General features: G+C 35.1%; 1 pseudogene; it reads left to right on the top strand.

Annotated features, from left to right (window-relative positions):
* The first annotated feature begins 9,049 nt into the window (after window positions 1–9,049).
* Window positions 9,050–10,009, top strand: LOC143651651 (peptidyl-prolyl cis-trans isomerase A-like; annotated as a pseudogene).
* The last annotated feature ends 6,293 nt before the right edge of the window (window positions 10,010–16,302 follow it).

Here is a 16,302-nt window from a genome sequence, read left to right as displayed (position 1 = left end):
CCCTCACCTGGTAAGCAAGACTTTTAACACTCACAGTATTAAAAGGATTAATGCACATGAAGTGCCGAGCAGACTGTCTGCAAAGACACATACTCAATCAATATTCATCAATGTGACCCTGAACACACAGGCTATTGCAGTAATTAGACTAAATCAAGTCTATGAAAGAATTTTATCCACTGCAAATTCCTGATTTTTCTTGATAATATCCTGACTATTATTGGATATTACTCCTGTCTTGCTTGCATCTCTGTACTTCTTTCTATATGCTTAATGCCAGAAGAGTTGTGAACTTTGTTGCCAATCTTCACCCTGCATGTGAATTTTCCAAAAAAGAATTTGTTGCATTTTCTGTTTGAACAGAGTCCCCTATCAGTTCATAGTGAATGAGCCTTGACAGTCTCTACTTGCTGAGTTCTTCTGCAGATGTAGTCAAAGTTCTGAATACATGATCAGCTAGGGAGTTCAAAAGACTGGAATCAGCTCACCAAATAAAGTGCAAAACATGCCTTCCATTTTTTATAAGTTAATGAATAACTCAGTTAATGTTGTAACTGAGCTGACTTGGACTTGCAAAAGCTGTTGGCTTTTGTCCCTTTATTGGAATCTTTACTGTCTCTGAGGTGATTGCAAATTATCAAAGTGACTTCAATAAGCGACAAGGACCAGGGAAGAGGGTTTGCTATGTCTGTGCTGCTCTCCACCATCAAAGATTAAATACTCAGGAGAGGGCAAGTCATGTAGGTCTGAGAGGCAGATTTTAATGGTGTCAGGCTGGGCCTTAAGGCCTGTTGGTGAACTTCAAGAAGCAAGGGGAAGAAAAAAAAGTAGCTTGATGCAAATTCCTATTAAATAGACTCTACACCAGCAAGTGAAGGATTCCACAGCTCTATTTTAAAATAAATTACCTCTTTAAAAGCATGTCTGTGGCATCAGATTGAAATCAAAGTCATTGAGTTCCTATTGAGTACTACAAGGTTTTGCTAACGATTATTTACTATAAACGTAAAAAGAAACTTGGGAAATAGGTTTTACTATTCTGTGATGAAAAGATCTCTTGATAGGTAAGGACCCCCATCTAAATAAAAATCACAACCACACACAAACTAGTATCTAGTAAGTTTGAATCATGGCTTCTGATGTGCGCCCTGACATCTTTAGTCAACCTCTCATACTTCTTCCTCCGCGTTAGCTCATTTGGTTCCAGTCACAAGTCTGTCCTTGATTTTGTTTATCAACAGCCTAAAGAAATGCATGCTAAAGTAGGACTCATGAGTTCTGAGTAAAGCATTCTAGTCTATATGACTGAGATCTTTATAGAAACAAGATCTTTCTATTATTAAAATGTATCTACTTAGCGAATGGCTTATACCCTAGAACATATAATGGAGTGATCTAAATTATATAGTAAAGAGCTTGGTACATAATTGACAAGTGTTTTGAATCACAATTTCATATCTTTTCTTTTTTGTGTGCTATATGAAGGGGGTCACATTTCATTCTTTTTCCATGTGAGTATCCCATTATTGCAGCACCATTTGTCAAATTTTGGTTTGTTTGTTTGTTTGTTTGTTTGTTTTGGCAAGGGTATGGGCTGGGAATTGAGCCTGGGTCTCCCACATGGCAGGTGAGAATTCTACCACTGAGCTACCCTTGCACCCTCACATATCTTTTTTATATCCATTTAACTATATGGATTATAGATATACATACAAAACTTGATTTAAAAGAAACAGGAGAAATAAAGCCTAAATCTGATTATAAAAAGCATTATTTTAATGTTTGCGTATTCTTCTGTTATTAGACATATATTGTGTTTTTATCACTAAACTAGGATCATTTTTATACATTCTCCTCAGTATGTGTCTATTTTCATTGATCCTGTGATTAACATTACTTGATGTCATTAAATGATATTCTATGGGATAATTGTTAATGTCAGTGAATTATCCCACGCTTTTCTGCATTTTTGGTAAAATTTAGTTTGGGGGCTTACATTTATTTCATTAGTTGTTTATTGTTGGGAAACTTTCATTTTTTAACTTTTTTTTAAATGATTAATGGTTTCAAATGTCCATAAATGTAACCAACTATATAATATGCACCTAAGTATTAAGACATAATACCTACTTAATAATTTAATATATAATAATTAAACAGGTATTATATAGTAATTAGGGACAAAAACATTATGACTACATCCAAAATCCTGTCGCCCTCCCTTGTTCACTAGGGGATAAGTATCAGCTTGATGCTGGGTATCAGTCCATGCCTGTTTTCTGGACTTTTATACAAAAGCTGTATACATGATATACAAGTACTGCTAATTAAAAAAAATTACACAAATTTCATATTCGATGAATTCTTTCAGGCAAAAATTATTTTTTTGAGATTTATATTGGTCAATACATGTTGGTACATTTAATGCATTTAATAAATTTTATCTGATGAAGAGTGTGCTATTATAGAAATGAGAATATCTTTTCTCCTGTAAAAGAATGTCAAATGGTTACCATATATTTTTTTCTGTTACAGAGAATACTAAGGTGAATATTTTTTTGGCATGGCTTTTTGTTCATATGTGTGAGCATTTCTCCAGAGTAGACACACGAAAGTGGAACTGTGAGATGGTTAAAAATGCCTATGTCAGCTTCACTAGGTATTACCAAATTGCTTTCCAAATTGTTTGTGCCAATTTCCATTCCCTTGAAAAATGCATGAGTACCTTTTGCACACAAGTCCTTGAGAACATTTGCATAATCTCATAGTCTTTGGCATTTTAATTTTAGGTCTTTTTATCTTTGTTTATGATTGATCTTTTTTTGTCTTGTGTTTATATCACAGTCATTCAATTATTATTATCCTTTGATAGGGCAAGTTCCTCCACATGAATTCTTCTGTTTACATTTTAGAAGCAATTTGCACACCTTCAAAATTCAAACTAGAATATCAACCATTGCATCCCCATCTCCTAAATTGGTATCCAGCTTAGAGTAGATACTCAATGAGTAGTCTTGAAGAAATGAATGAAAATAAATGACCAAACAATAAATAGAAACTATAGAAGTGTACAAAATGTTGATTTTTCCACCCCAGGAAACTTATTAGCTATCCAAATATTTAAGACTTTTTCAAGTTTTATATCCCAGAGAAAAATTTTGTGACTTTGTACATGTTGATTTTGGGTTTGTGCATCTTAATCTTGAGTATTTTATATTTCATCTGCTTTTGTAAAATAAGCTCTTATGTTTATTGTAGTCTCTGACTGCTTATTTGTGGTGTATAAAGGAACCATAGTTTTCATTATACTTTGTATATCTGTACATTTCATAACGTGTCAGTCAGTTGATTATCTTTTCCTTACAGGTTCTAAAATTATCTGCTAATACTGATGCTTCTCTTATTGCTGACAGTTATAATTTTATCTCTTTTTCTTGTCATATAACAGTGGCTAGAAAGATTTTTTTCTCCTTAAAAAATGTTAATTGTAAGTTTTTTTATTTTACTGCAAACTATCATTTGAATGCCCCTAGAGCAGAGAATAGAAACTCAAATACCAATAGAGGACCACTTTCCACATGAGTGAGTGATGTAAGCCAAATTTAAGACATGACACTGTCCTGCATACATTGCCTTCAAGTATAATTCTCTGCTTTAATAATTCTATGAAATCCATACCAAGTAATAGTACCCCAAATCTGCTCTTGTGCTTTACGATTAAATACCTGTAGATTTTTACTTAATATAGATATGCTTAATGATATTTTTAAAAATTTCACTCTCTTTAAGTTTGCCAAGGATCTTCTAAGGAATAGAATTTTAATTATATATAATGTTTTTTTGTGTGTTTTTTATCAATATGGTTTACTTTTTTTTATTTTGGCCACTGATTTGATGGATTATATTTAAAATTCCATGAGGTGTCTTTCCTCTATTCTGAATTAAATTCCATGTGGTTAGGTTGTTTTGTTATACTGATAAATGTGATATGCTCAGATTTTATTTTAGAATTTTGCTTCTTAGCTTTTATGGAAGATGTATTGATATCCATGTGTGTATATCAAAAATCTTATTAATGAAGTTAAAAGGCATACAGTACTCCAGTATGACATCCAAAAGACCAATATCTTCTGAGTGAGTGTGTCCATGTGTGTGCCCAATTTAACATTACCAGGATTATCTATATAAGGAAATGTTTGGAGAACTTTTCCATCTTTTCTATCTACTCTCCATACTATATTACATGTGATTATTTCTATACTTCTCTTGATAAATGGAAAGAATTTGCCTTTCAAACATTTTTGCCAGTGCATTTTTTGGAGTCCTTCTTTGTTATGTTGTTCTAAATTTATTGATATGTTAGTGCTTACAACTGTAATTTTGGTAATTCATACTTCCTTATAAAACTCCCTATTGAGAGTTTATATTGAGGCTTTCAAATGTATAATTTGATTAATAAAAATTTAATTGTGCATTCTTTAATTTTAAAACGACTATCTGTGGTTATATTCTTCTTTACACATATAATTTTGCATATTTTCAAATTTCATTTTGAAATTTAGTTTCTGAAGGAACTTATGTGTCAAATGGAGGTTGTGATGTGAAATTTCTCCAATTTGGAATCTTGAGGTATTTTGGGGGGAGTATGATGCATTTTGGTAAATATTTCAAGTTATCTCTCTGTTTTGGAGAGCTAACTTCGAAATATTTATTTGAAGTTGACACTGGTTTGTTAAGTTTTCCATTAGAGTTGAATTTTGGTTGCATATTTCTCACAGCTATTTGTTTCTGACTTTCATATTTTCTCATCTGATTCTATGACATTTATTAATCTGAAATTGCCTGTTTAATAATGTGTGCCAATTTGAAACTACTGTGTACCCCAGAAAAGCCATATTGTTGGGTGAGATCTTTTTGATTAAGTTATTTCCATGGAAACGTGACCCACGCAATTGTGGGTGGGACCTTTTGATTTGTTGGTTTCTATGGAGATGTATTTCCACCTATTCAATGTGGGATTGCTTCCTGGAGTCCTTTAAGAGAGAACCATTATGGAAAAAGTTTCAGAGCCGACACAGAAGAGACATTTGGAGATGCAGAAAGAAAATTCCCCCAGGGAAGCTGTTTGAAACCAGAAGCCAAAGGACCAGCAGTTTGATCATTGTTATGGCCTTAGAACTGTAAACTTGTAATTTAATAAATTTCCTTTATAAACTCTAAACCATTTCTGGTAGATTGCATTTCCAAGAGCATTAACAAACTAAAAACAGATCTGCATCTTAAATTCCAGTTTTTCCATTCCAGTCACTTTCTTGAGTTTGTGTGTATATGTGTTTATATTGGTGTGTGTATTGATGTATATTTTTTGTCTTCCTTGTTTTTAATTTCTTATTAATTTTAGCACTATCCTTTTTAAATTGCATAACATTTACTATTGAGCACTGACTCAAAAGTTATAGTGTCATTTAACGGGAAAGTTTAAGCCAGCCATATATGGCCATATATATAAATAAATATAATTATTTATTATTGTTGCAGTCTTTTCAAATTTCTTCTTTTTTTTTTGTTTCTTTTCTCTTTGTTTATGCCCCCACAAATGATCGATTCAGAATACTATCATTCAATTTTAGAGGTTACAATTATGATTATTCAAAATCTATTTGAATTTATTTTTCTTTAATAATATATGTCAAGTATCATTGAGTGCACATTCAGAAAGTTAACATACTTTTACATCTTTTCCCATTGTCCCCTCCAGTTATCAGCCTTATTCACATAATCTAGAATTTCACCCAAATCATAGTGACTACATCATTACTTCACATGATTTACACTTAAAATTTTATTTTTTAAAAAATTTTTTCTGGCTTAACTGTCATTAAATGAAAATCCTTTAGTACCTCAAATGCCAATTTTAGTTATCTTAACATTGATTCATCTCGGGGTCAACTGAGCTATATCTCAAATTTATCTTTTCTTTTCCCAAAGTAATTGTCTGCCAGATTCATTAGGGGACTGCCCTCCTTCCACTTGCCTTACCTCTTACACATAGAGGGATCTTTATTTGCTCATCCTTCCCCCATCCTGGCTTTCTGCCGATTACTGCTGGTTTCCCACAGACTCTCCTCACCTGGGTGAGTCAGGGAATCTTATTTGTTTATGTGATTTTGAGTGGGACTGAAGCATTCCTTCTCATGGAAGGGGATTGTTATTCAGCCTTTGACTCTCCTAACTGCTTCATTTTGGCATCCTTTGCCCTTCATTACAGAGACTCTCCCAGAATCCTGTTATGGAGAAAATGGTTCCCTAACTCTGAATGCTGCTACCTGCCTTTCCTTTATTCTGCTGATTTTTTCGATGTAGGGCTACCAAATAAAACACAGTATGCTCAGTTAAATTTGAATTTCAGATAGACAACAAATAGTTTTTTAGTATATGATTTGAGTAGGAGACGCCAAGTCAGAAACCTGCACCACCTACCCCAGAAGTCTACTAATTTTTCTCAACCTGATTTGTACATCCTTGCATTCTCTGTCTCCTTTTCCCTCTTTTGTTCCTTTCCCAATTTATTTCTTAGCACATAAGAAATAGCAGAGATTTCGTGCTTACACATGCTACTAATAAGTACATTTCTTTAAATTAAGGATCGAACTCCATATCACACTTTAAATTTTTTTGTCTTGCACAGTATTCTCTCATCTCCACACACTCTCATCATCGCAAAAGTACTGTGCAAGATAAAAAAAAAAAAAAGGAAAGAAAAGAAAAGAAAACCACCTAGATTTCATCCTAATAATGTCCATAATCTCCTGCACTCAAAACGGGGGAAACTTTGATATGAAAATTCCAATGGTAAGTAAATATGGCCTTAAAGTCTGTTCTGGAGCCTCAACCCACCCTTTTTGAGAGAAGTAGATGAAGAGCATCCACAGCCACCTTCTCTAATGTTCATAATGGTCTTTCAGTCCTGCTTTCCAATTAGAAAGTTACATCTTGACAAATTCCTTTCCACCTCCGCTATCCATTTTTACTTTTTCAACCCTATACTTGACTTTCATTGACTATTCCCCTTCCAGTTCAATTTCTTCTGCTCTGTGCCTTGTAAAACAGTAGCAAGGATTCCCTGGTTTTACACCCTTGACAAGGTGTGAAATTTCCCCTGCCTCGACTGGTCTATCAGGTGAGAAAAATATGGACTCCGAAGAGCGGGCCCTCTTCTCTCTACAGGAAGTAGAGACCTCAACCAGATATACCTGGGGACTTATGTTGTTGTTTTGTTGTATTAAAAAAGCTGTGGGTTTATAGAAAAATCATGCCTAAAATACCAGTTTCCCATATTCCACCCTATTATTAACATCTTGCATTGGTGCGGTAAATTTGCTACGAATGATGAAAGCACATTTTTATAATTTTACTTCCAACTACAGTCCATGATTTAATTTAGGGTTCACTGTGCTTTGCAGTTTCATGAATTTTTTTTTTATTTTATTCTAGCAACATATATACGACCTAAAATCTCCCCTTCTTAGCTCATTCAAATATATAATTCAGTTTTGTTAATTATGTTCATAGATTTATGCTACCCAAACCACCACTCATTACCAAAACTTTTCTATCATCCCAAATAAAAACGCTATATATTTTAAGCATTGACTCCCTTTTCCTATGTTACCCGAACCCTTGGTAACCTATATTCTAGATTCTGACTCTATGAGCATGCTTATTCTAATTATATCCTATCAATGAGACCATACGATATTTATTCTTTTGCATCTGGTTTATTTCATTCAATATAACATCTTCAAGATTCATCCTATTACATCATTATCAGAACTTCATGACATTCTAAGGCTGAATAATATTATATTGTATGTATACAACACATTTTGCTCATCCGTTCACTGGTTGATGGACACTTGGACTGATTCCAACTTTTGGCAATTGTGGATAATGCTGCTATGAACATTGGTGTGCAAATATCTGCTTGAGTCTCTGCTTTTAATCATTTGGTGTACATGGGGAATTTGAAATCATCAAATAAACATTTGTTGAACTGAATGAACTTAGATATGTGGTTGGTGATATTTATAATCCCTCATTACAGCAATACTTCCTAGAAAAGCCATGGCCTATATAAAGCACCAAAATATAGGAAGAAAACAATAAAAAGATTCCAAAATATTGAAATCCCAGAGATTGAGAGGAGAATGGTAGCCCAATCTGGGGTGAAAAGAGTGATAGAATCTGTAGTTGCCTTTCCAGTCCTCTTCCCTCTCAAAACTTATCTGGGAAGTGAGAGGAAAGAGAGTGAACATGACCAGTGTACCTAAATGGAGGTGTTATAAAATCCCAGATATTTGTATGGCAAGTGGAAATCTTCAGTCCTTAACATCTTCTTCCTTCATAATTTTTTTTTCAGTTCCATGGAGTTTTAAAATATGCCCATAAACTCTTTGATACTCTTCCCAACAAGAAGCACTGCTCCTCCCCTTGGGTTCTTAATGACTCACCCAGAGGGCCCAACCTTTCCAAGAATATCAACTAATTCCATCCCCCTATCCCACATTGTTGACACCCCTTTTCAACTTGGAAAACTCGGGATGGGCAGAATCCAAAGAACTTATGCAGTAGGCGTAGGATCAAAGGAGCAGGAGGAGTTTTAATAGAGAAGATAGGATTCAACAAATAAGTATGACTCCTGAATCACTGTAATGATATTTCTTTCAGCCTCCAGTGTTTGTTGCAGTTAGAAGGAAAATCCTGAAACTGTGGAATGGTAATCCACACCAAACTTCGAAATCTGTTCTGTAACTACATATTAAGATGTACTTGGAAAATTGTTGCTTTTTTGTATACATGGTATATTTCACAATAAAAAAAAAACTATTAAAAGCACCTTAACAAACAATCTAGTTAGAAAATGGGCAAATAATAGGACCAGATTTCACCTGAGAGGATATACAGATGAAAAATAAACACATCAAAAGCCATTCAGGCAGACAACAATGCCAGTTACCGCAGCCCCTGCCCGCAGCCCCCGCCCGCAGGCATGGTCAACCCCACCGCGTTCTTTGGCATTACTGTCATCCGCCCATGGTCCATGTCTCCTTCAAGCTGTTTGCAGACAAAGTTCCAAAGACAGAAGAACATTTTTGTGCTCTCAGAATTGGGGAAAAAGGATTTGCTTATAAGGGTTCCTGCTTTTACAGACTTTTTCCTGGGTCTATGTGCCAGGCTGGTGACTTCATTACGCTGTAATAGCACTGGCAGCAGGTCCACCTACAGAAAGAAGTGTGATGATGAGAACTTCATCCTGAAGCGTACGGGCACTGGCATCTTGTCCACGGCCAATGCTGGACTCAAGATAGACAGTTCCCAGGTTTTTATCTGCACTGCTAAGACTCAGTGGTTGGATGGTGTGCTGGTTTGAAACTGTTATGCACCCCAGAAAAGCCATGTTCTTTAATGCTGATTCAGTATTGCTGGGTTGGATCAATTCTTTTGGGATCTGTGGATTAGGTGCTTTCCATGGAGATGAGACTCTACACATTTAAGGTGGGGCTGCTTATTGCAGCTTTTTAAGAGGGAACCATTTCGGACAAAGCTTCAGAGAGCTTTGGAGGTGCAGCAGGAAACGCCCGCAGTGAAGCCTAATGAAATGAGAGGCCTGGAAAGAGACCTAGCAGACATTGCCACGTGTCTTCTCAGCTGACAGAGGTGTTCTAGACTGCATCAGGCTTCCTGAGTGAAGAAACCTCCTGTTGGTGCCTTAATTTGAACATATTTACAGCCTAAAACTGTAAACTTAATAAATTCCCCTTTTTAAAAGCCATTCCATTTCTGGTATATTGCATTCTGGCAGTATGAGCAAACCCAAACAGAAGGCAAGCACATGGTCTTTGGCAAGGTGAGAGAGAGCATGGATATTGTATAAGCCACGGAGTGCTTCAGGTCCAGGAATGCCAAGTCCATCATGAAGATCAGCGTTGCCAATTGTGGACAAGTCTAATAAATTTTAATTATGTTTTATCTTAACCACTAGACCATTCCTTCTGTAGCCCAGAAGAGCTGTATACCTCCTCGTCAGTATCCTGTCTCTGTGCTCTTGCAACAGTTTTTTGGGTTCTACATCATCATCCCTTTCCAAGTCTAGCTGGATTGCAGAGTGAAGTTCATGAGTATGAAATAAAAATTTAAACAACCAAAATAAGAGAAATAGAATATAGAGGAAATGACAGTGTGCAATCTGTGGAGCTATGCCATGCAAGGCTTTGTGCGTTCCTCTCTGCCCCTTTTCTTGGATCTCTGGCTCTGGAGAAGCTAGCTACCAGGTGTGGATGTTCAAACACCAAATGGAGAGCCTGTGTGGTGAGGAGTGAGGCTTCCCATAGAGTCATGTGAGTGAGCCATCTCGGAAGCAGATCCTTCAGCTCCCAATCGGCTTCTGTCATCACTGCCTTAGGCAGTTGCTTAGCTACAACCCCATGAGACACCCTGACCCTCAGAAAGCATGTAAAGTAATAAATGCTTATTGTTTTACGCAGCTATATTTTGGGATAATGTGTTTCACAGCAGTAAATTAGTGATACGCAGTCTTTAGGCCAGACACTGAATGTAATATTTGCAAAAGAGTTGGGAGGTGAAGAAGGGCACAGAAAGTGGTGAACCTCAACACCGAGCCTCAACATAAAGACAGACTGAGAAGGGCAGGCCACGATGGCTCAGGAGGCAGAGTTCTCACCTGCCATGCTGGAGACCTGGGTTTGATTCCTGGTGCCTTCCCGTGCAAAAATAAAATAAAATAGAGATAGACTGAGAGTTGTCTGCAAAGGACAAGCATCACCACCATAATGAAAAATCAGCAAAAAAGAACTGCCAGCTCTATGTAAATATGAATAACATGCAAACTAATAATGATTTTTGGAAAGCTAAAAGATAATCAGGACAATACAATATAGCAGTTACTTATTTTATTTACAAAGAATTCAATCATTACAGAAAATGTTGAGAGATTTTTTGTTCCCTTTCAAGATCTAATTTTCTCTTGTGGGAAGCAACCTCTAACGTGCAAATTCACATACAAGTCAATTTGTATATTTTTACATACCCTGAAGAATTTATAGTTTTGTGTCCTTGCATTTATTTTTTAAAAATTCCCATCAGTGATGCCATACTGTACCCGAACCCTCTCTATATTGATGTAATATATACATATATATTTCATTCCTGTAAATTTTGATGTTTGTTGTACCCCGTAGATATACCACAATGTCTTTTCCATCCTACTCTTCGCAGACCTAAATATTGTAGCCAGTTTTCATGACTACAAACCAGGTTGCAATGAATATCTTGGTATATGCCTTCCAGGATATATACCTTAAATGGGTTATGGAGTAGTCACAACTTCAATTTAGCCGGATACTGCAAATGCTGTCCTCAGGATTTGTACTGCTTTAAATTGTGCAGGAAAGGTCTTGTGATTACACATTCTCATCCAGAGGTTCTCAAAGTTCTCATTTCACACAAGCCCTTAGTGTCTTGATAATACTTTCACAGCACCCATAGTCCAAATTAATTACCTATCAGTTCTGTTTACTAAGTAGTTTGATCCAAATAACTTAGCACTCATACCCTAAAAACTTAATGGCTGCTTGAAAAAAAATAGTACACATAAATTGAAAGAAAAAAATAAGATATTGTAATTTATTCTTAAATAAATTATTTATTAATTATTTATTAATAGGAAGTGTATGCCTGTCAACCTGGCACAATGACTCAAACGTTGGAATTAGATTGGGCAACATTACCCTCATAAACTCCTTTCACATTTATTTTCTCATGGGTCTTTCTTTTTTATTACATCCCCCACTGAAAACCCAGCTTCACAAATCTCTGGTGTGATGGAAGGGAGGGTAGCATATTCTAAGGCTGAAACTGCGAGCTGCCCCCAGATGCTAGATCACACACTGGATGGCAGATTTTGTGCCTTTTTCCTGCAAATTTTAAAATCTGTTGTGCAATTTTCTGTCATACTTTGGTACACGTTTGAGCACAAATTTGGGAACCTCACTCCTAATTGATCATTGACATTCTCAGACTTATTAAGTTTGCCAAAATGTTCCTTGTAAAATTGTATAGCATTGTTGTTTAGGTTGCATGTTTCAAATTATGTAAGAAGTTGTATATCTTTCCTAATTGTTTATTGGCCAATCTTTCCAATTGTTTATCGGCCAACGTGGTTTGCTCTTAATTCCTGCTGATATTATTTGAATCTCTTTCTTTTTTTTGGAGAGCTGTTTGTCTTCTTTCTTGTGGGTTTAAAAGAATTCTGTATATACTATAAAAAACTAATCCCTGTGTATTATATATTAACAAGCCTGTTCTCTCAGACAATTCCTTGTCTTTAACTTAGTTTATTGGATCTTTGCTTTCTCAATATTATTTAAGTGGAGTTCAGACTTAAGCAGAATTTAGAATGGGAAAATTCAATTGATTAATCTACTTGAGACTCCTCATGTTATGGGAGAGGAAACTGAGTCTGATAAAATGTGTGTCTGAGATCACCCCACTGGTGCATATCACAAACAAAACTAGATATGGGGGGGTCTCTTGATTTCTGGACTTATGATCTGGAATCATACTAACATATTCTCTACTGACCCCTGCTTAAATGTGTATTTTTAGAAAAAAAAATTAACAGATACACATGCACTCACAGTCCACTAATTTGCTGTGCCTTGCATTATTCATATATGGATTTTTCTTTAGGTTACATTTAAGTGTAAAATACCTTTAGAGAGTTCTCCTTTCTTCCTCTTTCTTCTCTGCTAGCCTTCATTTGATAGCCATGAACTGTAGATAAAGAATAAATATGGCTTTTCTTGCCCTAGGACTATCCTCTCCCTTATTTATGTCTGACCTGGTACTGCATTGCTGACCTTGGAAAGTTTAATTGAGGCCAGAATTATATGGCACAGCTTGAGGCCACCTGAATTTAGAGGGTGTGACATACACAAAGACACACACACACATGTTCACAATGTAAAGGCCTGATGGGCTGAGCATTTGTGTGTGTGTGTGTGTGTGTGTGTGTGTGTGTGTGTGTGTGTTGTCCTTAGGTCCGCCGAAATGGCAGGTTGAGACAGCCTACTGTAACTTTTACTGGGCTGAATTCTTATGAAACAGTAGAATATGCCTACATTCTTATATAGTTAAAAATCGAGTTTATTTGTTAAATAAATGCAAAATTACTGAAATATGGAAGCTATTAAGGGTTTAAGAAAGCAGCAGTCAGGTGTAACTAATTCAAGGCCTAACTATTCTGCAAAGTATGTCTTAACTATTTTGTAATAGTTCAAGTGCTTGAAAAATGCTGACATTTCCACTATTTTTTTTTGGGGGGGGGGCATGGTCTCCATTATATGTTTAATATAATTTAATAACATAAAAGCAAACAAAAGCACTACTAATTGATTTGTTTTAGATACCTTTAAATTTTTTAAAACTAGCTTAAATGGCCAATTACAAATATATATATATATATGTGTATATATATATATAATCTATTACATTTAATAAGATCATGGGCAAGACTTTAGGTATGAGTTGCACATAAAAACAAAGGCATTGCTATAGAGAATTTTAAAGATCAAATTAATTTTTGTTTATTAATTAGGTAGATTCAAAATCAATTATATTCCTGTCTATATATTCCCCAATTATCATTTAATTGCATGGTAGATTTTGAACTATTGTAGTATGGATGCCATAGGTAAATCTGAAAATTAAAGCAGGTAATTCTCATCTGTGGTAATTTTATACAATTAAATAATTATACCTTATTTTCAGAGGTATGACTACATAGCCTGGATAATAAGTTTGCATCATGTTAAAGTCCAAAAATATTTGAAAAAATACTTCCTTTTTTGAGGGGGCATGGGCAGGTTCCTGGAATCAAACCCGGGTCTCTGGCATGGCAGACGAGAACTCTGCTACTAAGCCACTGTGCATCGCTCAAAAATACTTCCATTTTGAAATACAGAATCTAATTTTTATTTTATACAGAGCAATTAAAACTCTCAAAAAGTGTTCTTAAAATGGACTAAACACACACACACACAAATAGACTAAACACAAGTATGATGAAATGGATTAAAGAATATTTTCATACACACACACACTCATATCTACACATATATGAAATGCCTCTGGAGAACTTAATTTTCAATGTCTAAAATATTGAGAAAATAATTATTTTTGTTCTGTCCATGGAGACTCTCACAGATATGAATGGAACAGTGGTCAGAAGTTGTAATGCACAAAGGAAGAACTCAAGTTTGCCAGTCAAGTGTTCCAAATACGTACACATACACACTGGCTAGATAATTACACTCACATACACCCACTCTCCCCAAATGAGCTTTAGAGCTGTAAGTGAAATTCTAGATGTCACCAAGTTTAGCCTCCTTAATTGATATACTAAATAAAATTAATTTTAAATTAATTATCATAGTGACAGGATTTTCTCTCGTTGAAGAATTATTTCCTAGTCCATGCACTTCCCCCAAAATAAAAAACAAAACAAAACAAGCAAAACAATAAAACAATAATTCAACAAATAGTGCTGCAATAAGGGGATACTCACATAGAAAAATAATGAAATGTGACCCCATCATACAGTATACAAAAAAAAAAGAATTATTTTTCGTATCATATAAATCATGAACTTATACAAGCATAAAATTATTTGGAAATTTAAAATCAAGTTCAAGTAAAAAAATCACTAAGGAAAGATTCTGTAATTGTTTTATGTCTATATTCTGAAAAGAGCCCCAAGTTTTATAGGTTTTATTTTGTTAGGAAGGTCAGACAAATTAGATCACTCTAACAATGAGGCTCAAATATAGAAATCTGAATTGGAAAATGATAACAATAACAAATTAATAGTAAGTGTAGCGATCAGCATTTACAAAGCACTTTGTGCCAAGCACCTCACACATAGTGACTTATTTATAGTTAGTAATTAATAAACATGTTCTTGTATACGCTGACAATGAATTTTATTTGACTATTTAGAGATGATGATGAAGCAGATTTTTCACATAAGTAGCAGGAAGCATGGCCGACGATATTCAGTCTTTATGCAACTTCACATTAATTTCTCATTCTGGATCAAAGCACAGAAGCCAAAAAGATTGATAAAAATCCAGCTTACAGATGAAAAGAAATGTCCTTTTGATACCAAATCTTGAATTATTTTCAGAAAGAGAACTAGACAGTTTAAAAAGTGATAAAATATGAAAAAATGAACAGAGTTATATTTTTCTAGCTGTAGTGATATTCTAAGAATCTTAATAGCTGATTTGGGGAAATTTGATCATCTTGCATGCTCCATACAGGACTGGACAGCTTGATGCCTTCTCAATGTCAGCAGCTTTCTAGGCCCAGAAAATCTTTTATTAGATCATATAAAATAATAGGATATTAAAATCTTGAATTTTTCAAAAGGTGTTGGATTATGACATTTTCAATGTCACAATTGACCACACAAACTATTCCTGATGAATTCCTGTTTTGCTTGTTAATGCTTATAATACGTCATGATTTCACATCTAGAGCTATTAGTAAAATGTGACCTCTATGTGGCCCTGGATTTACTATGCTTAGGAAGGAGCTATTGCCAGATTCAATAAAAATTATTGCTGGAAGTTGGTAATATTGTTTGTTTGTTTTTTAATTCCCTCTCTCCTGGCAGGTACTCCAGTGGAAAGAATTACATATGGTTTGCTCCATTCTCTTTTACTCTATTGAGATACATGAATATTATGCTTTGAATTTATCTGTACACAAATGCTTTAAAAACATAAATTCAACTAGATTACATGTATACATGCACCTAATATATAAGAACAAAAAATGGAATAAAATAAAACGGCTTGCATATCTACTGTCCAAATAGGACTATCTTTTTCCTCCATGGGCCATCCCAAGACAGATATAAACTGTGCTTGTGGGATGTTAAACCTGACAGATGTGCCATATTATACAGGGAGACATTTTATGACTTAAGGCTATTGTCCTCTAGAGATGACACCGACTCCACAGACCACTTCACCTGAGACCACAGAGCACACTCCAGCTGTAGGCTTGGGCAGCATGTTTCTCTCTGGCCCAGGTCTCCATCTCGCTCCCTTCCCTGAGATGCAAAGGCCAAAGGCATCGAGTTGGCCCATATAGATCCATGCAAATGCATTTTGGAAGGCTCACTTTATAGAGAGCTGATTTGCTTAAATTAGAATCCTC

Source organism: Tamandua tetradactyla, chromosome 12 (genome assembly GCF_023851605.1).
Source record: "Tamandua tetradactyla isolate mTamTet1 chromosome 12, mTamTet1.pri, whole genome shotgun sequence".
NCBI lineage: Eukaryota > Metazoa > Chordata > Mammalia > Pilosa > Myrmecophagidae > Tamandua > Tamandua tetradactyla.
The sequence above is the reverse complement of the archived record's forward strand: the minus strand, read 5'-3'. Positions and strand labels throughout refer to the sequence as shown.